Source organism: Rhagoletis pomonella, unplaced genomic scaffold, assembly GCF_013731165.1.
Source record: "Rhagoletis pomonella isolate Grant_MI unplaced genomic scaffold, Rhpom_1.0 Rhpom_scaffold_00012, whole genome shotgun sequence".
In the NCBI taxonomy this organism is placed as follows: domain Eukaryota; kingdom Metazoa; phylum Arthropoda; class Insecta; order Diptera; family Tephritidae; genus Rhagoletis; species Rhagoletis pomonella.
This window is the reverse complement of record NW_023458566.1, coordinates 4812687-4835071: the sequence shown is the minus strand read 5'-3', so window position 1 is coordinate 4835071 and position 22385 is coordinate 4812687. Positions and strand designations below refer to the sequence as shown.

At 32.9% G+C, this 22385-nt stretch overlaps 1 protein-coding gene across 2 annotated transcripts in view; it reads right to left on the bottom strand.

The window, feature by feature from the left end:
- LOC118747717 overlaps positions 1–18467 on the bottom strand; it is a 33888-nt gene extending 15421 nt beyond the window's left edge. For both annotated transcript variants that reach the window (XM_036481815.1, XM_036481816.1), the window contains exon 1: positions 18144–18467. The gene's annotated coding sequence lies outside the window, so the exon portion shown is untranslated. The remainder of the gene's footprint in view (positions 1–18143) is intronic.
- Between the last annotated feature and the right edge of the window lie 3918 nt (positions 18468–22385).

The following is a 22385-nucleotide window of genomic DNA, read 5'->3' as shown; positions in this document are numbered from 1 at the left end:
AGAAAAAAAAATTTGAAATTATAATAACCGAAAAAATATGTTTCAATGAAATATACAAATTAAAAAATAAAATAAAATTAAAAAATATATTTTTAATTTATTTTAATTTTTCAAAATTTATATCTTTTTTCTTTTCAAATAATATAATCTTAAAAAAAAAAACTAAAAGAAAATCTCATCAAATAAAGAAAAAATTAAGATGATATATAAATTTCGAAAAATTAAAATAAATAAAAAATATGTTTTAATAAGATACGAAAATTAAAAGAAAATCAAAATTAAAAAAAAAAATATTAAAAAAAAGCTACTACCATTAAAAGAGCTACTAACATAAAGAGAATAAATTGCTCTTTAAAAGAAGAAAAAATATTAATAAAAACGAAGAACGAAGTGTAATTTTCTACAAATTAAATTAAATAAAAAAATATTTTTCTATTCAAAACAATAAAATCTAAAAATTAAAATGAAATGAAATTAAAAAAATTTAATTAAATAAAAAATAAAAAGAAATTCCGCTGCCCGAGTACTCGAATCTCAGATTTCTCGAATAGCGCGCCATTGCTTTGCTCACTCAAAAGAACTTTTTAGCACGAAAGTTGGCAAGGGAGCTATTTTGTAAGACTCTCGTTCCAGAATAAATAAAATCTTTCAAACTATCTTGCCACTGTCTTAGCCAGAGTTGCCCTATAAATTGCCGATCCAAGTAAGTATAGAAAAAAATTGTTTCAACACTTTGAACTTTGATTGATTTGGGCGAGCCGATCGGAAATTTTCATCTTTCGCAAAGATTTTCTAGAGTATTATGAACACAATTTTTGCTATTAAATACCAATAAGAAGCCCAGAAGTTTTTTCCGCCAGACTTGTGCCTACGTTTTCTGACGAATCCTACTTAGTAGACTCTCAAATGGGTTATTTTCCTAAGTTTGAAGCCATGATTTTATTTCCCAAGTAAGTACCACCTTCTAAGATTACTGATCAAAAAAAAATGCAGTCATTTTGATTTAGTAAAGCTTCAGAATGGAGGCGACCTCTTTTTCTTTTATACATTTTTCTTACCACCGTTGTAAGGTTCGTCCTATATTTTTAAACTGTTTGAGTTTTTTGTTAGTCATTTGAGCTATGAGTCTACACAGTTTGGTAGTAATAAAATATCTAATTAATTAATTAATATCTAATTATTAATAAACTACGATGTCTGCAGTCAATTAACTAATTAATGAAATAAATACAGATATGTACACCATATATGTAAGCATGTAACTCGCATGTAATCAGGAATGAATATACATAAACAGGAATCTACTATTTGATAAGGTGAAAAACACGCTTCAGTGACGTAAAAAATATACATAAAAGATTGCTGTATTAAAAACATAAAAACATATTAATAAAGATGGCCAACAAAGAGTGAGGCTTGGTCCCAACCGGTTTTGTGTTGATTTCATATTTTTTGCGCATATTTTTCAGCGTTCGTTTCGCCTTTTGTAATGCATTGCAAGTTGAACGCTTTTTTGTTGTGCATAAATACTCGTATATGCCGATATGCGTGCATATTTGTGGTGTTTTTTTTTTGGTTTTCGATTTTCTTTTTCCTTGTTTTCTTTTCAGTGCGGCATTTTCAAGTTCACCTCAACAGTTGCCAAATGACCACAGGCGCTTCAAAAGCAAAAAAAAAGAGTATCTAATAATAAAGCACAAAACATAAATGTAAATATATATATATAATTTTTTTCGTTGGTTGATTGTTAGGCGGATTCATTGATGGCAACTGCTCGTTGTCTAGTGGTTGGTGGATGGTCGATAGTTTGCGCCCGATGACAACAGGTTTCAGATCTCTGTCAAAAAATTTATTGCAGCCAATGTCACATATTTCGTATATCTGTAAGTATGTATGTAAATATGTATGCCTAGAAATGCGTAGACAAACGCAGTGCAAATGTGGAAGAAAAACGTGCCAATCGGGGTAAACAGTTGCGACGGAAAGGAAGTGTTTTGGTTGATAGTTATTTATTCAACATTTATTAGATTTTACAACAAATACACTTGTACGTACATTGCAAATTAGATGTAATGTAATATGTAATCATAAATTGTGGTTAACATTTTTATTAGGGCGGGTAAAATTGCTGTCCATTCAAACGTGTGGCATAAAACACTCAGCAGATAATGAACAGAAAGAAAAAATTCCATTTGTCAAATAATTGCTTTTTGAATTAAAAAAAAAAAAAACTAAGCTAACGCCATTGGCCGACCATTTGACAATCTCAGCAGGATTCCGCCGATAACGTATGTAAGTAAAAAAGCGAACTAGTTGGACAGCAAAATAAACTTTTAGAGGGTTTCGAAACTATTTGATTTGACTGCAGAAATTATTCGATTACTTCTAAGATCTATCAAATTAATATATCTATCTATTAAAAATAAAATGAGATTTTTTTTTGTATGAATCAAAGCTTAAGTTGAAGGCTGTTAAAGGTTGATCTACATACATATGTTCCAACGTCTTGGAGGTCTGCGAGTATGGGCTGCTTGCGTAAAGTAGGCAGAAGTGGCCACGCTTACCCCAAGGGCTATGGGCCTATTAGCCTAACTTTTTTTCTTCAAAATACCCTGAGCAGGTTAAAAGACACATGATATCAAAGGCAGGAAGAGAATACGCATAGTGGCGGCTCTGCAGAATGGAGAATTTGCATTGGGGGTCTTCCTGAACATAGCGCGGGTCTTCAAACATGTCCATAAGCAAGCCATTTTGGCCGGATTGACGACAATAGGAGTTCATCCCGTAATTTCGCACTTGACAAGTAGTATGTTTAGCTGCAGAAGTGTTTCGGCTCAGGCATGAGACCACCAAACCGGCTTACAGAGGTACGCAGCAAATGGGCGTATTTTCGACGCTACTTTGGTTGCTGGTGGTCGATGGAACTCCTAAGAAAATGGATGGATTGCCAGCCGAACCTACTGCCTATGGGGATGATATTTCGGTTATAGTAAGCGGTAAGTGTCTGTCCGCACTTAGCTCACTTATGAGCCAAGCAATACGGGAGATACAAGTTTGGGCAACCGAGGTGGTGCTTAGTATTAACATAAACCTAGAAATGGATCCCAACTGGTCTAAGCTGCAACTGGGGTTTATTACCTTCTCTTTCTCAATGAATCATCACGGCGATAGTTAGGCCGATAGTATTCCATGGGGAACTGGTTTAGTGGACAGCATTGGAGAAGGAAACATGTCTTAAAAGTGTAGAAAGTGTAAATAGGCTATCAATGATTGGCATGACAGAAGCTCTATCTCGCCAAACTCAACGAAAATCTTTTAATCCCTTTTTCCAGAGCCGAAGAGAGAAGATTTTTTTACCCGAGGGTTTCGGATACCGATATTCTCCTAAGATTCCCAACCTTATCCTGATACGGTGGCCCTGTGCGCGGCTAGCGGCCCCTTTTCTCTAACATCCACCTCCATTAAAGAAACGGCGCCACAGATACCAATGATACGCAGGATCCAAAGACTAGTTGCTCTCACAAAAGTGCAACGAACCGGTAAGCTTGCAGCGCAAACTTTGCGCGATCATTGTCCTCATATTTGATGGCGGTCGAGAGGGCCAAAGACTTCATCAGAGCGCACCCATTCCAACGTAGCAATCAACGTTTAACCATCGCATAATCAGGAAGGATGAAGAAAAACTTCGTGCAAATGCAGGATTTCGAACCAAATGGGAAAAGGTAACTTTCTTAGATAGCAAAAATACGAAAGATCTTAGTTGTTTTAGACGAAATCAGTGAATAAGGTAAGATGACTAGGCATTAAAAAAGTTGGCTCAGCTTGCATTAACAGAAGCTTTTAATAAAAAGAAATAGGTAAAGTCAAATCTGCCCTGATCATGTACAGACTTGTCCGATTTACAGCTAAGATAGTAAAGCAAAGGACATATGGGCATTTACTTTTTTTAAATATTCCTTCATGAAAAAAACGGGATTCGTAGGCCTATTTCAGTAAGCCCTAATGTTCGTGGTTAAAAACAAAAACAAATAGAAATAAAAATAAAAAAATATGACATAAATAATTGCTCGTCCAATAAAATGCATTTCCAATAAACATTAAGTGTACCTATTTTTGCTTTTACATATATACATACATACCAGTAAATGTATATCTAGTTATATACATATTTATAACCAACTCTTGTTTTAATTTTTCCCAGTTTTCCCCTCTCCACCGCTTATGGTTTTTTTTTTCAATGGACACCGATGAATTGGCACGCGAGGCAAAACAACAAGCCAAGCCAATCAACAGTTCCGCCAATTATCATCGCCGACAATGCTACGCATACCAAAACAACACCATAAAACACCTTCCTGTCTATCATCCATTGTCCATACTTTGCATTTCTTAACATTCATGCATATGTATGTATGTAGGTGTGTGCATTCATATTGCTTTTCGCTACTTATTTACAACCATCAACTTCAATTGTTTTCGATTAGACATTTCTCCCCTGTACATATGTATGTATGTATGTATGTATGTCTTGATAAGCGTTTTCTTTATTTTATTTTCCTGCTTTTAGTTTCTCTCTTTCATTGACGTTTGTAGTTTTTCATACAGCCATTGAGTTTTCCGTGCGAAAAATTGACTTGTCAAGCAACAACAAAAATCATCACAACAGATCATAAATAAACTACACTACTACATATGTACATACTTATACGACAAAAGCACGCTGACCAACACTAAATAACTGCAAATGAATTTTTATGACAATCAATTAATAAAAAAAAAATTATTTCTTCACATTGCTGTATTGTTACTGGTATGTATTTTTGATGCTTTTCTTCCATGGCAAAGTGGCGCATACATATGTATGTATGCTTTTGTGTCTGTATGCGTTCGCACGCTGCTTACTCTTTAAAATCGATTTGCTCTGGTTTTGCAATGCCGTCACTCACTACCTCAGCTATGTAACGCTGGCAAGGCATTGCATAATCATTGAGTGCCTGAAATGCAAAACGGATTACCGTAGAAGTGGCAAATTGTCAAACAGGTGTTCAAAAATGGGTTCTGCTGAATACAAAATATGGGTGTGGTTAACTACATATTTACATATAGTTATCCATATCTAAGAACAGGAATGAATTGTGTATATAGATATGTACATACTAGGGTGCCTTTTTTGGCGACTATATTTTTTTCACTCCCACCTCGAAATTTTGTGGGAAATACCCTGAAAATTTAAGCTCTACGTTTAAAATACACGTAAACTTTGATTTTTTTTCTTCAAAATTCTACAGCTCAGAAACATTTGGTGATGGAATTTCTTTAGAATTGAGTGCTCTACAAAAGTGTCCATTACGGCGTAACCATAACTCCCACCAGCGAGTTAGTACGGGTTACCAAACCCAATTTTTCCATGAAATTCTCGTTTTTTGTCTTTATCTCGTAAATTACAAAAGCTATAGAAAAAACATTAATTACAAACTTATAGAACATTCAATTTCCTACCAAAAAGTTCTAGCATTGAGCATGAACGAAATCAACTTTTAACCGACTTCCAAAAAAGGAGTAGGTTATCAGTTCGTCGGAATATTTTTTTTTCGATAATTCATTTTGCATCGGAAAGGTGGTCCCATACTAATCTGGTTATGATCCGATCAGTGGATCTTGAGATATATATTCTTTTTATATGAGAGTTGTAGTCGGTTTTTTTTTTGCTAAAAATGACTGTTATATAGAAGAACATGTGCAACATCTTCGACAAAAATATTCTCAAAAATTAACGGTAATTTTAAGAGGCCTGAAACTTGCATCTTATCTGACTAGTCAACTATCTTTTTTCCATACAATCAACTGGTATTTTTAACATAGGGATATCCTACGAGATGGCAATTGTCAGATTTCGGTCAGAAATATACCAGTCTCATACTAGTTCAAAATAGACAGAAAAATACTAGTCCAATTATGGACCAAAGCCACTTTAATATATTACATATTTTCATTTAGCAGCCTTAGATTTGCTAATAATTAGTGTTAAATTTTTTGAGTATTAATTAAAAGCAAAATAAAATACATAAATATTTCAAACTTTCGAACATGATATCAAATGCATTTTTCATTAAATGCTATTAAAAAGAAAACAAAAGAAAACATTTTAGTTAAAAATAAAATGCATACTTTAGTTCATTTTTGAGTGAACTAAATAAAAATAAAAGTTGTCATTAAAATAAATGCAATTCATTAAAAATTTATAAAAGTAATAATTAATGTTTGAAATTTGAGATTTGAATAAGAATAAAATAAATAAATAATTCAAGCAATTATTAAATATTCTTAATTTTTGTCTATAGTTTGGCTTGTTGATTGATAATAGAAATTAATCAAATAAATAATTATAGTAACCGTTTAATTAAAAAAATTCGAAAATAATTGAAAATGATCAAAAATAACAAACTAATGATGTAATTAAATTGTTTTAAGTAATTATATGTTAATCATTGAAAACACGCTTTAATTAATAATCGTTACGAATATTAATCATTATTTAACAAGTATGGTACTCGCTTTAACGGTTTACAATAAAGCCAAATAAAAGTTATAATATTTTGTGTACTCTATTGTATTCCACTGTCGAAGTCAAATAAAACAGGACACGAATACATAAATCGTTTTGTACTTGGTACAACTCTGGACATTTTCGAACTAGTTCGGTTTCTGTCAGGAAATTCTAGTTGTAAACTAGTATTTTTCCTGACTAGTTTGGGGTTTCACTGCAGGGAAATTAAGAAAAAATTGGTATGGAGAACATAAATAAAAAAGCGTCAGAGTATTCTTAGATATTTTTGACGCTGACTGTGTATTGGCTTAATATATTAAGGTTCACCGACCGCTAAACTTCCTCTAATTTCCCTTTCCTTTTTACAACTCTGCGCGCAAAACAGCTGACTCTAACAACACAATACAATGACAATAAGCCACTTCTTCGGATTTGGAAACAGCAAATAGAGACAGGGGCTTTGTAACTCTGTAGACTTTGCTGGATAAGGGAATAAATAGCAAGAAATTGCGGTACTATAAATATTCTGAAAGATAAAATTTTATAATTTGTTAGGGTACATTGTGCATACATAAATACATACATATTTATGTATTACTAAACATTCTTTAAAAAATCATTAAAAGCTTTTATCCGCTTTCTTAAAGTCCTCACTCGAAACACATCTTCTCAAAGCGAGACAAACCTACAGGCATACTTGCTGTGAATATCTAATAAACCAGAATCATTTAATCACATGTACATACATACACATGTTAGGATACGGACCACCTTAAACAAATGTGGCGTGAATGGAAATTGTCAAATTACCACATAATCAGGTTATTTCATTTGCTTGTGCGAATTATATCAAATGAGCGAATTTCAAAGAATTAAATCCAAAATCAAGTGTTTTTAAGCCCTGATACAACGGCACGCCCGAATAAAGCACTTGACACTTTGCTTTCGTATATGTATGTATGTATGCACGTTTGTGCCCATTTTAACACGTTCTATCCGCCGCTACGCTGATGATCAAAGTAAAAAAAAAACATTTACAAAAACAATACCAGTTCTGCTACAATTTCACCGCTTTTGAGCGGAGCGGCATATTTGCATGCCTTACGTCAGCATAGCAGAGCGCGTGTGCTTTAACAGTTACAATTAAAAGCTGCTGAACAAACATATGTACATACATACATTAGGGTGCCTCACCAAAAAAGTTGCAGTTTTTCCACCAGAATTATAAAAATTATTATAAGTATTTTAACACTTTTAAGAAAATTTTTCTGTACAATATTAATATTTATGTAAGCTCGTTTTGAAAATATCTCCAAAGATCGCGTTATTTCAATTCATTTTTTTATTTTTTTTTTACAAAATTTTTTAGCCTAATCTCTGCTATCATCTGGGATGATTTTTTGGAATAAAAATTTTTAATTCTTATTTCATTTGAAAAAAACTAAATTTTTGAAGGTAATTTCAAATAAGTCCAGCTCACTTAAGTCTTAATATGTATTTTGGCGGCAGTCTTCAAATATAGGAGATTTTACAATTCCGATAGAAGAACAGTACCAATTTTTATTTTTTTTTTTTGTATGGAGAGTGATGCACCCTAATGTGCATATAAACATAAAAAGTTGCTGTCAATGAGCGGCTGCGCGTATACGTAACTTTTAATAAAGTCACAACTGATTTAATTATTTCGAAATATAAGTATGTGGTTCGTACTCTTAATTTACGACTATAATAAAATCATTAGCATTATGGTGCTACTATTAAAAGTTAAACATATGTACTTACATACAAATGTGTGGAGCAAGTAGCAGCATGTAACTTGCTTTTTGCAATTATTTCTATTTTTATTGCAAGTATTATTTTTTTTTATTTTTTTTTTGTTGATAGAACACGTTCCACTTGCATATATTATGCGCTGATCGCAATATGTAGTTAGATTCACTATGTAAATACTTACAAACATACATACATACATATATACTTGAAAAACGTGTTTGACGCACATTAAATCTTTATTTAGTGCATAGTTAAAGTCTACCTATCTATATGTGCATACCGCTTATAAAAACAACACTTATACATTTAGTACCTACGAACATATGCACATGCATATGCATGCAAATTCAGATATGCAAGTCACTGCAGAATGGTGATTGCAAGTAAACATTCAGGAATATTTGTAAACAAATGCAAACAAAAATTCATCGACGCTAACTTGTGATTGGTAAGACAGTTAAATAAACGTATTTGCTTGCAAACCAACATTAAGATGGTTCGAAATATTTTTCTTTAAATCTAACTTCATCGTACTATGTGAGAAAATGCTACGACTCGGAATTACAAAATTTTTGAAAAATTCATGCACCCCAAAAAGGATCTTCTAAAGCAATTCTTGTAGATTTTTCTAATCGCTATGTTATCAATAAATATCGATAGACACATCAAAGTTATTCATTTTTGGTAATTTATCGATTTTCGATTACTTCTGTGTATCTATAGATATATGTTTATCGATTAGAAAAAATTTCAATAACTGATTTTTTTAATATACTTACAGATAGGAATTCCCAATAAATGAGTCTGAATAGATATCAATATATTTATCGATAGGGATCTATTTATCGATATCGATTCTTAACTTCAAAGTCGTGGTTTTCGAAAATTTATTTTCTAAGCAAAGGTCACTTTCATCTCTCCCGGTCACATACATGTACATATATGGACAGCGTATGTTCACTATATAATTTTTTATTCTATGAATATTGAATCAAAATAATAATGCTCTTTCCACAAAAAACAAAAATAATAATTTTTTATTCCTCACAAATCGTCCCATCCCAATCTGCACACTTGTCTACCCGAGAAGTATGCACTCTTGAAATAAGTATTTGAAATGTCTGCCAAGCTTTGAAATACAATATTTGCAGTCAAATATACCGCTCATTTTGCATTTCTTGAGCTTAGCGTGCAAACATGCAAGAACAAAAATTCCGCGGCAACCCACTTTGCGCATGAGCAGCTACTAAGTTACTTAAATACATATACAAGTATATGTAGGGTTTGTTAGGAGTTCTTAGTTAGTGAATTTGATTAAAATGTATAAAACTCGTTTCATATTAAGCCGACAATATTTTTACCCACGCATACATACATACATAGGTACAAGTACCATACCAATATACTACATATGCACATAAATATCGCCGATTTGCTGGTCCAACGTCATAATTAAATAGAAACCATTGTTTGGATGTCTGCCTTTTTTGACGGCTTCTGCCTTTATCTCACAAATCTCCGATATGAGATTGCCATTTTGACTATCCAAATCCGCCACACTTAACGACAATCGATTATTTTATTAGCTTGCAAATTGAGCCATTTAATGAAAGCACGGGTCTTATGATTAAGTGATTTTGAATTCATAAATCTAAAACAAAAATTGAAAATGCACAAAAGGAAAAAATTAGGCACTAAGATGGTACTCAGAACCCACCAGCAGCCTACATGCAAGACACATCTTGCCGCCTTTTTCGACTGGTGGGACCACTGCTTCGATACACTCTAAAAAATCTGTTTAAAAATGTGACTATAAATCGAGTATATTTTTGTATATTTTCAAATTTTTTGGCAAATTTACACGATGAATATGTATTTTTCTCGTTTACATATTTTCGTGTGTAAAAATCCTTTTTGTTAGCTGCTTTACAAAATTCTACGAGTGAAATCAAACAGCAGAGGTTTATTTTGTAGCTTGTACACACCTTCGTAGTAAATTTACGCACACCATAGCAGCTATATTACACCCTAAAAAGTCCGAAATTTAAACAAACTATTCGTTTAATAATCGAGCATGTAATTTCGCGAATAATAAGGTAGGAAGTCAGTAACCTACCTTTTAGGTAGAAAATCTTCACAATTTTTTTTAGAGTGTATCTATTCGGGATTATTACTAGCTACTGACTTGTGAATAAACCCGACAGCTGGTATACAGTCGAATGAATTACATCGTAGTTGTCGCGTTGCGGTAAAAATTATATAATGTGTCACTAGTTAGCATTGAAGAAGGACCAAAGATGTACTAAGTAGAGCTAAACTTTTTTTTTGTGATTTCATCAAAACGGTGAAATGGCTTCACTTCTAGGGAAACGAAAAAATCTTAAGAGCTTTCAATAAGGTAATTATTAAATACGTCACTTACACATACATATACATTAGGAATGTTAATCCCGGGATCCCGGTATTTTTAAGGTCTCAAAGATCCCGGTATTCTTGGCAAATAATCACGGGATTTACGGGATTTGTAATTTGCACTGATTTCAATAATAACGGGTGATTTTTTTGAGGTTAGGATTTTCATGCATTAGTATTTGACAGATCACGTGGGATTTCAGACATGGTGTCAAAGAGAAAGATGCTCAGTATGCTTTGACATTTCATCATGAATAGACTTACTAACGAGCAACGCTTGCAAATCATTGAATTTTATTACCAAAATCAGTGTTCGGTTCGAAATGTGTTTCGCGCGTCCGATTTATGGTCTACATAATCGACCAAGTGAGCAAACAATTAATGCGATTGTGACCAAGTTTCGCACTCAGTTTACTTTATTGGACATTAAACCAACCACACGAATGCGTACAGAAGAGAATATTGCGTCTGTTTCTGAGAGTGTTGCTGAAGACCGTGAAATGTCGATTCGTCGCCGTTCGCAGCAATTGGGTTTGCGAAACACATTTCGAACCGAACACTGATTTTGGTAATAAAATTCAATGATTTGCAAGCGTTGCTCGTTAGTAAGTCTATTCATGATGAAATGTCAAAGCATACTGAGCATCTTTCTCTTTGACACCATGTCTGAAATCCCACGTGATCTGTCAAATACTAATGCATGAAAATCCTAACCTCAAAAAAATCACCCGTTAGAAACTTCTTTTCTATACTCCTTTTTTTATTTAATAATTAATATAATAAATGTCTAGCTCATTATACATATAACACCGTGCGATAGTAAATTTCAAACACAAACACCAATATATTCGCGAAACCATGGGCCAAATATAGTAAAATTGCGTTTTTAATTTTTTCACTCTGACGTCAGTAATTCAAAAAAGATTTAAAAAATTCAGAGAAATTTGCTTAGAGAAGAAATATGGGTATCAAATTAAAGAGAAAATCCTGTAGAATTTAATTTTTTGGTGCAGAAGGACTAGTAAGTACTGAAATTGTCCTTTTAAAATTTTATCTTAGAAATTTTGCAATATTTGTTTTTGGAAAAATTATATGTTAAGGATTTAAATAAACTCGATAACACCGTCGAATTTCGTCCATCTAACTTTATCAGCTTAAAAAACTACCTATTCGTCCTTGTGAATCCAAAAAATTTTTATTTTATTTTTATTTTAAAAAAATTCCTTTTGCATTTGGTATCCATATTTTTATTCTACATTGCATTGAATTTTTTAAATAATTTTTGGAATTAATCATATCTTTGAAATTACAAAGTTATTTCGAATAAATCTTGACGTCAGAGAGAAAAAATAAAAACGCGACTTTAAATAAAAAGTAGGTTTCAAACCCACTTATTTATTATTTATTTTATGGTAGGAGAGCTTCTCAAACAATGGAGAAGCAATGTTTTCGATTTAAGTTGTTGAAAAGTAATGAATATCTAAGTCCCGGGACTAATCCTGGAATCCCGGAATTATGATAACGACATACCTAAAATCTTGGCAATGGAAACAGCTGAAAAATTAACATCCCGAATATACATACATCTCTCTTTTCAAACGTGCCTTATTCAGAGCAGTCAATTTGGATTTGCTTAACAAAAACTGCAATTGGTGTACTCAGACATACAAACATACATACATACATATGTAAATATATGATTGTTTACGATTCGGACAAGAAAAACATTGTCGTCAAATGCTATTGTAATACTTTTTATTTATGGCAATTACTTTTGCGTCATTGCCAGAGAATCGCTTAATAGTTGAATGGTTGTTGTGAATTTATTATGTGCATATTTCGAATTTTTCACATACCTCAGTGTGGTTTGATAGTGCGCATGTGCAGCTATGTACAGTGCCAGCCACTTGAATAATATTCATAATTTTTTTTTATAAAAATACGTCATATTCTATAATTAAAACAGTACCCAATTTTCAAAAGTATCGATACTGAGTACTCCAAAGTACACAGCACTAACAAAATACTAAGAACTTGAAAGAACTGGAAATTACTCAGTACTCAAAAATACTATGCTCCAGTCAGTACTTTGATACATGTACTTAGGATCGATTCAAAGTACTCACTATTAAGTGTCGAATACAAAATACCGTATTCTATTTACATTTACCGTTATTCATAAATGATTGTACTCAATAATTTTCAAGTACAACACTTGTAACCAGTACCAGAACCAGTTACCCGATCATTTGACGTAATTTGGGTTTAATATATAAATTTGAATGAAATGTTGCCAGTTTATGAAATTTTTATACTAAGCATTTACAGTGACTCCAACAAATTACCACGTGTTGTTTTTTTTAATATTCTTAATATTTTTCCGGCTAAGTTTTTTTTTTGTTTTTTTTTATAAAAATATCGTCTAAGCTTTAACCAAAACCGTCTAAATCACAATTTCAAACTTTATAAAAAATTTAGGAAAATTCAAGAAATTTTCATCAAAATTTCCACTTTTTAGAAAATTTTATCGGTGACGCATTTTTGCACTTTTTTCATACAAGTATGAATTTCTTATGAATTAAAACGCGGGGGAACGTCAGCAACCAAATTTCAAAATATCAACGGAAGTTTTTGTAAATTTCGCTGGTTATATTAAAAACCCCGAAAAAATTGGCTTCCAAAATAAAATTCTAAAAAGTAAGTAAGACATATAATATAAAAATCAAAAATAATTGTTATTTTTTTTTAATTTTGCATTTTGTAAATAAAAATTTTTTTTCCAATTTAAGTCTACATATATGTACTGGTACTACTGCCAATGTAATGTATTCGCTAGGCAAGTAAAATAATGACTTCCAAATCTTAAAAAAAAAACAGTATATATATACATACGTACTTATCTCCCAACCAAGGTGATATCCATTATTTATCTCCCAATGTTTATTTAAGTTGACGAAATTTCTATGAATTTTGCCAAAATGACTTCGCAAGAAATTATTACAAAGTGCAACCATTAACTTTCAGTTTCGTTTCCGTTAATTTTGTTGTGAATATAAATGGAAACAAAAAAGTTGAGAATAACAATAAGATATTTGCTCCCAGCGTCTATAAGCATATTTCAGCAAAATACTTGTAGCATAGACAATAAAAGGAACGAAAAAAAAAAAACAGCCAGCAAATAATGTAACAATAAATGCTGTAATTTTTGTATGCCGGCAAATGCGCGCAGCCGCAGCCAACCGCAGTTGAGCGCCGATTTACAATATTACATAACTTTTTTCTTTGCCAGTCATTTCAAGTGTACCTACGGCCAGGGTTGCCACTTTGGTAAATTGTTACCAAATTTGGTAGATAAAATTTGGGTTGGTAAAAAGGTAAATTTTTTCTCATTTTGGTAAATTTATGATGAACTTTCCGTTCCCGATTTATTTCGTAGTTATCTTAAAATATATTGTAAATCTCTTTGCATACTTTTTATATAACTACATACGTATAAATGTATATCGATATAAGGCGAACATATCGCGCTCCATTCAAAACTAATTTTACTGGAATCCTGAGGAGCTTTTAATTGCCTAAATATTTTAATGATTATTTAAATATAAAGAAAAAATTTACAGGTATGTAATTACGCACTATGATTGTTCGCAAAAAAATAAATCAACGCCATTTTTTATTAATGAAAAAAAAATAAAATAAAAAAAAATCAACGGCAATTTTAGCAACAGATTGTTGGCTATACTTAAATAGTATTTGCTTTAAAACTCCATACCTTAAATTGTTCTAAAATGTCAGAGTAAAAAATTCGAAATTTTGACGAAAATTTTTGGAATTTATCTATATGTTGTATATAGTTTGAATTCTCGATTTTTTGGATTTAGTTAAAGCAATAAAAAAAATTTTACTCGAAAAATATTGCGAATATTAAAAAAAAAATCACTTTTTTGGGTCCCAGTTTTTGTCTATAATAACTCGAGTTGAAGTTTTTCAAATAATGAAGTTTCATTGTTGCCTTTAGTTTCATCACTCCCGCTTTTGGTTAAAGGAAACTGAGAATATGCCAATAATATGACTCAAATACCGTATAACTAGTTAAATAAAAAGTTCTTAAAAACAATTTTTATTCTTATTGAAATAACTAAAAAAAAAATAAAAAAACTATAGTTTTAATTAAAATAAATAAAAAAATAACAAAACTATGGTTTTTGATAAAATAATTATAAAAAAGTTATTGGTAGATATTTCCCAGATTTGGTAGATTTTTTTCAAGTGGATGGTAAATATTTTTTTTCGTCAGTGGCAACCCTGCCTACGGCATACATACATACATACATACATATGTAGGTAGCACACATATATACATAGCACACCAAATCATACGCGACGCTCCAATTTCCAGCCGCCAGCCAGCAAATGCAGTTCAACGGCAGTAAAATGGCAATAAAGATAGTTAAGGCACAGAGCCATAGTGCCCTCAATTGTGTAGTCACAAAGGCGCACATGTGTAGCTATTGGCTTTTTATATGTGAATGTTTGAGGTTGAGACAGTAAAACCCGGTTAGTTGCATCCCATATTGATGATTCATTTCCCCTGGCTAAATAAAAAAAGTCTCAGTAATTTTCGAATCAGAAGCTTTTTACGTAAATACTCCCATATTTGGCCCGAGAAAAAGGATATCCGATCTAGGAGAATTACTAAAATTTTTTGTTATTATGGCTTGTAAACGCAGCTCTTAGCCCTGAAATTCTTGAATTCTATTTTTATATCCAAAGTGAAAAGATCTATTGAATCGCGATTTTACTGCTTTTTTTCTAGCGTATTTCGTCCGCAGTTCGATTCATACGCTACGCTCGCCTGGTATTGTGGCTACCTAATGAGGTGTTGGGTATGCGTTGCACTATGGCCTTATTGTAAGAGCATTAAAAACGAATCAAATAACTTTTATGTGGGGAAAAAACGAAAAATGCATTAAAAATCATGCAAAAAACACAGTCACATACAAAGTGATGTTGTACAAAAACGCATACATAAACATATATCTACATGCTGGTATGTAAACGGTTTTCCAGTCGGAGATTTTTGCAATACTCAGTACAGAAGACTAGATAAAAGAGCGGAGGTGGCACGGATAGCAGGTAAGTTTCTACTGTGATAGCTAGGCTGTCTAAAAGACCTTGTATTTTTCCGCTACCGCCGGCGGGTCCACTGCCTGGATTAGGAAAAAAGAGTACACATTTTACATATTACCTACCCACTTTTCTTTCCATCCTTATCATCTCTATACATACTTTTCCCCAATGTTTTGAGTCCGATAGGTACTTATGCCTCAGTACTCTTGCTTTTTCCTAAGCAAACTCCAATGCAAAAAATGCGCTAAAAATATACACAGACCTTTTATTTACCTTTCAGCAGGGGCGGCTAGCCTTCTACTTAGTAGTAGAGTTCCAGAAGACAAAGCCACTATTTTTGTCGACAGTCAGGCAGCTCTGAAGGCAATAGGATCTAGAATAGTGAAATTAGGAACTGTATGGAGATGTCGCACCATGCTGGCGTCACTGAGCCATATCAACGTCACTCTATGCTGGGGGTGCCCGGACATGGCAATATTGAAGGGAATGAGTCGGCTGATGAGATGGCTAGATGCAGCTCAGAGATGGCAATAAAAGAAGTGGATATATCGCTAGGAAAATTAATGAGTACACCGTGGCCATGACGAATGACTTGTGAAACAAACGGGAAGACTGTGAGATCACAAGATTATTATGGCCGCGGCTGAGTAGGAAAAAGACAAGGGACAAGAGACTGAAACTCAATCGATCTGCAGTAAGAGTCCTTGCCGGCCTCATCACAGGATACTGTGCTATAGCATCAATGCTCCAACGGTGACGTATACCAACGAGTACTCTCTGCAGAGGCAGCCATGATGAGGATAAGGAAGAGTCAATTAACCACTATTACAAAAGCTATTTACTGAGAGCTCATCTCGGCAAATGCTACAAGCAACATTGTTGATATGCTGGAAGACATCGGTACAGATGGTCGAAAGATTATCTACAAAAATATCATCATATCGTTTGGCAACCTCTTATGCTAGTTTAGTTAGGTGTAAGTGGCTTAGAGGCATTCCAGCACACCTTGGACCGACTAAGTTCGCATTTTGATGCCGTGACTCCTTTTTCGACCATTTGGTCGAGTCCACAAACTGTATTTTAAACTCTACAGCTGTGTTTCAAACACTTAGAAATTTTCAAAGTAGAAATGTTTGTCTTTGGTTGCAGAGTACTGGGTAATCACAGAAGAAATATCTGATTGTTTCAAGCTCTCCTTCGTCGTACAGGATTTCGCAGAAGTTATTGTGGTGAAAACCGAGGCGTATCAAGATAAGTTCTATAAGTCACCCAATAACCATTAGGCTTTTCCCTCTACTGAGAATGAGAATAACTAGCTCTTAGTTTTCTCATTTCCCATACAAAAGTTTGGTTGTCCTGTTTCTTTAGGTAAATATTACCTAGGTGAGAGCTTGCAGGAAGTTAGTGGCATGTCTGTCCTCTTCTTTTGAAATAGGGCGTTCGTGAAATATTTTCTGAGATAAGGCGTTTTGAAACCAATTGCGGAGATAGGTCGATCTTCTGCCGTTATATAAATAACAAAATTTCACAGCAAAGGACTGTGTGATTAAAGGCCAGTTTCATGAAAACAATCTAAATGAAGAATTATTTGAATTTAATAGATATGGAGCCTGACAGAAAAAAATCTTTTTTCACTTTAATTCTTTCGTAAAACCGGTTGTAAAAATCCTTGTGATTTCGTTTATCGACCAAATAACAAATCATTTTTTTCTTGTGGTTTGATTCACTGAAAAAATAAAAACACAAATATTTCTTATTTGAGTCCTCTACCAAACCAAAAAATAAGTATCTTTGTATGGGCCAAATAAGTTTGTTGGTGATTTGATTCTTCGGACAAACGAAAAATAAATTTTATTTGTAATTTGGTTTTTATTGAAAAAAAATATCGAAAATCGCGCTTGCCTTACATAAAAAAGTATTTTAAAGTTAGAAAATCTCAAGAAAATTTGTTTTGCTCTACAAATCACCAAAAAAAATTGTTTTATATTTGTCCGACGAATCAAATCAGGAATAAATTTAATTTTTTATTTGGTCCAGGAATCAAAACACAAATAAATTTTATTCATGATTTGCAGTCAGGTGCCGACAGAGAGCCTAACCGACTAACCACTTCTTCTAATAATTCAAAAATTTTTTCTGTTCTACATAGCTGATTGTGAACTAACTATTGCTGCACTTTCCTAATATTTATGTCGCTTTGAACGAAGCAGCATAAACTTACTTATATAAGGGATTAGCATTAAAAACTAAAATACAATTTTTAATCAAAACACACACAAACCTCTTTTTGATGATTTGTTCACTGCAAGTGCAACCGCTGATGCCGGAAGCTGCAATTGGGCGCTGCGTCTTCTGCTTGTCTTCAGCAACTCTTTTAATGTTATTGTGTCAAAACCGTTGCAGTTGTCAACTACTCTTTGTAAAGTTATGCAGCAGTAAAGGCGTATCCAATTCACTCTTTAATTAAAGTGATAGTGACAACCACTGCTGCATGGGTATATTTGAAGTTTGCAGTACTTTTTTTTTATCCAACAATTACCAAACCGTCACTGGGTATTTCCAAATACCAAAGGCTGAAAATATTTCGCAACTTTTTTAAAAACACAAATTTATGTAGTATTGAAGCAATTATTTTATTTATTAAAAGTAATTCCGTTTATGTAAGATAATTTCATATTTCAAACACTTTCAATAAAATTTATGCAATTCGCTTATTAGCCGCTTGTCGCTCAAGCTGAGCTAAAAAATATATTTACAAGCATATATGTAAGCATACACGACGAGCACTCAAAAAAAAAATATATATATAAACCGTGAAACAGCATTCAACGCGATCAGCAACTTAAAATTAGTTAAATAGACAAGAAAAATTTTGTTCACAAAAAATCGACACGAGCGCAAACACAACCGCTCACCGTAACAAACGTTTACTGAGTAAAGTTAACAACTAGCAAAAGACAATCAGCTTGATTGGCAATGAGACCAACAACCAGCAGCAAGCCAGAGCCACCAACCATCATACCAATCTGATTGCGGAGCGCCGATACTGCAAAAGACATGAAAACAAGTAAACACACAGTGGAAAATCAACTCAAGGCAACTGACGACTGGCTGGTAAGAAGAGTGTCTGTCTCAGCGAATTACAGCAGCTGAATTTAGGTACTCTTCGATTGTAGTAAACAAAAAAAAATGCTTTGTTTCATTGGAATTGCAGCCAACGCGTTCGAAGTTTGGCCAAAACGACGTTCGAACAGCGCAAGTGAACACTTGGGAGCTGAATTATGCATTACTTGACTTAAATTATTTATAAGTGCGAGTATTAGAAGGTGTTTGAATGCATGCGCTCACCGTTTCGCGTTGCCATTAATTAGCTATTCACTGAACTACTTACAAATAGACAAATGACTATATTAATATGTTTGCATGTGTGTGTCATACAATTTTGGTTGAGCTGAGCTTTTTAAGTGAGAGTACGAAAATATTTTATTTATTAATTAGTATCGACTACTTCGCACTCTACATGCATACATACATATGTATGTATACTTAATAGAAACATATTGTTTAGTGTCTGGTTTTTCCTATTTGGCAGTGCAACCGTTTATCTGCTTGAGTCCTAACAAAAAAAAAACTTCTTAATTTGGCTCTCTTCTTTGCAAAGTTCCTTCAGTTGTTGCAGGTAAGATACCTAGAAGACAGCAGGCAAGATAGTTTGAAAGATTTTATTAATTCTGGCATAAAAGTCTTACATAAACAAATTGCCTTGCCAAATTTCCTAGTGAAAAGCCCTTTTGACAGAAAGCACTTGAGCAGTTCGAAATAGAGATAAATGTACATCGTTCGAGAGATCCGAGAATAGTATTTTTTTCCTATTTATAATAAAAAAATTTTTTTTCAATTCGTCGAAATATATTTTTTTCTATGTATGTTACCGCATAACTTTAGACCACTTTAACCGATTTCAATAATTCTTTTTTTTATAGGAAAGGTGGTACTTCAGAGTTGGTCCCTCAGGTGACCCCCATACTTTTATTGCATGCATATAGTTCGTTACTGTCCTTTTTCATTCTTTCCTGAACATTGCGCTGCAACAGCAGCTTACTATCCGAGACTACTCCCAAAAACTTTGTGTGGTATTTAATTGTCAGCTCGATGCTTCTCCATACTGGGACCTTATGTCCTCTTCTAAAGAGTATAAGGTCTGTTTTGTCTGTGTTAACCTCGCCTGACCTAACGTTAACATTTTACAGAAAAACTATGCCTAAATATCTTTCTTTTCTACTTTCAGATCTATAGCACGGACATAGGAAATATTTTAATCCGCCAGGTGGCGCATGAGTCGATATATTCAGAAAGTCTCTATTTTTGGCCTGATTTTGATGAAATTAGAAACTTATAATGGGGGTGCAAGGAAAAATTAGTTTTACGAAAAATTAATTGGCTAAGTGGCGATAGAGTCGAGTTATTCAGAAATTTCTTATTTAATGTACGATTTAAATTAAATTAATTAATACAGTTACCAAAAATAAATCCATTAGATGACTCTGTAGCCGAGATTTCAAGAAAATCCATATTTATGGTTCGATTACAGCTATTTTTGAAAGATAACCCATTGAAAATTTTGTCAAAATACTGCTACTAACTTTAGAGTCGACTTCATCGTAGGTCTGTGTTTATAAAATTCTTTAAAGCTCCATTCTTAGCTTTAAAAATCTTCAAAATTTTGTACTTTCTAAAATCGTGCGGAATTTCTTCCAACATATCGACAGTATAAAACTATCGCTATTCTATATGCATGCCCAATCAAAGTGTTTAAGAACACTGTACCTCAAATGTTATTAATCAAACTTAAAATCCATGTCCTAAAAGAAGTCATAAAAACCGAAATTCTTAACACACAATCATTTTAGTTATAAAAGTATATGCTTTATTTCGCGGAAAAGGCGTACTTCCATTCACACTTTAAGCAAAAATTAAAAAACACGCTTTTGGACTTTAAATGAAAGATAGTTACAAATAAGCCATTTATTTTGAAAGTGGCATTAGTCATATCCAGCTCTTGAGCTTAAATCGTTGTTTACTTTTAACTGAATGCACCTGTAAATTACCTTTGGCTGATGCGGTTGAATGGATAACAGACACTTTCAGATACAACAAATAAATGGTCGCTGAAGTCAAGCGGCATGGAATGACTTATGCCATTTTAAAAATAAACGGCTCAACTTTATACAAAAATTTAAAATTGTATTTTAAATTAAGCCAAAGAATATGTTAAACAAAATAAAAGTGCTCATTTATTAGCTCGAATGTACCAAAAAAAATTGGTTCATAAAAATTTTAATGCATTTATTAATAGAGCTGAATTAACGGTGATACAGGTGAATAAACATAACCGGAACGAAGGTGTATCAAGCCGCAGAATTTTTTATTTATTAATTTTGATTGTTTAATAATATTCAGCTTTTAACAGCTCGCCGCAGTACTTATTTGTCAAAAAATCGAACCAGTTTTTAATTTTTGTGTGAAAGTAATAAAACCTTATTGCCTTAACAAATACTTGATATTCCATATACTTTCGCGAATTTAGAGCTGCTTAGCAACAAAAATTATTTAAATACTTTTAAATTTTTGTGAAAGTAAGAGGCTGGCACGAATTCAAAATTCATTTGTCAATTACACACATTATTAATTGTTGGCGGGGATAATTCAGGCAGTCTCGGTCTAGTGATTGTGAATTTGTTCGAATAAAATTTGCATTCGCATTACTCATTCAGGCATATTTTCATAGATAAATGTGCAACATTTATGGAGAACAAGAAGTGATTATACGAAAATTTTCTTTAATTTCGCATTTAGGAATGCGTGTACCATTTGCAATCATCGTTAGATCATCGCTTATCGAATGAAGCAAATTAAGAAAAGTGTTTAGTATTAAAGGAGGATTTGCAAAGTCAGCTTGGAGTTGAGAGGACTCTTTTATGAAATTTTATTCCGTCATCTTGACAGAAATTTCACTTCGTACTTACTTTATTTCATGCTGAAAATATTAAGCCAGCCCAGAGAGTTTTTGAAAACCAAATTTGCACAAGTAAACCTTTTTTTCTTGTATAGAAAAGGCGAGAGAGGACCAGGTATTCAAGAAAAGCCTCAGCTTTTCGGGACTTAAATATGATGAAACTTTTTTTTTAAATGGCTGGCAATGGGAAAACTTTCCAGATGCCACGTTTTTTTTTTTCTTTTTTGTGGTTGAAAAGTAGTGCCTCCAAAAAAAATCGTAAAAATTAAATTAATTTTTTATAAGTAGATACAAATTTACATTCATATATGACATAGTATATAGCATGGAGAGAAAAGTTGCTAAGTCCCCAAATTAAAAATTTTAAAGGAGAGGAAAAAACGTCTTATAGCAATTTTCTTCAGGTGTTACGCAAACCTTTGAATAAAACATTTGCCTGTTTTAAGCAAAGCAAAACTCCATACCATATCAGCGGGATTCGATTTTTATTAAAAAGTTCGCTGCTGA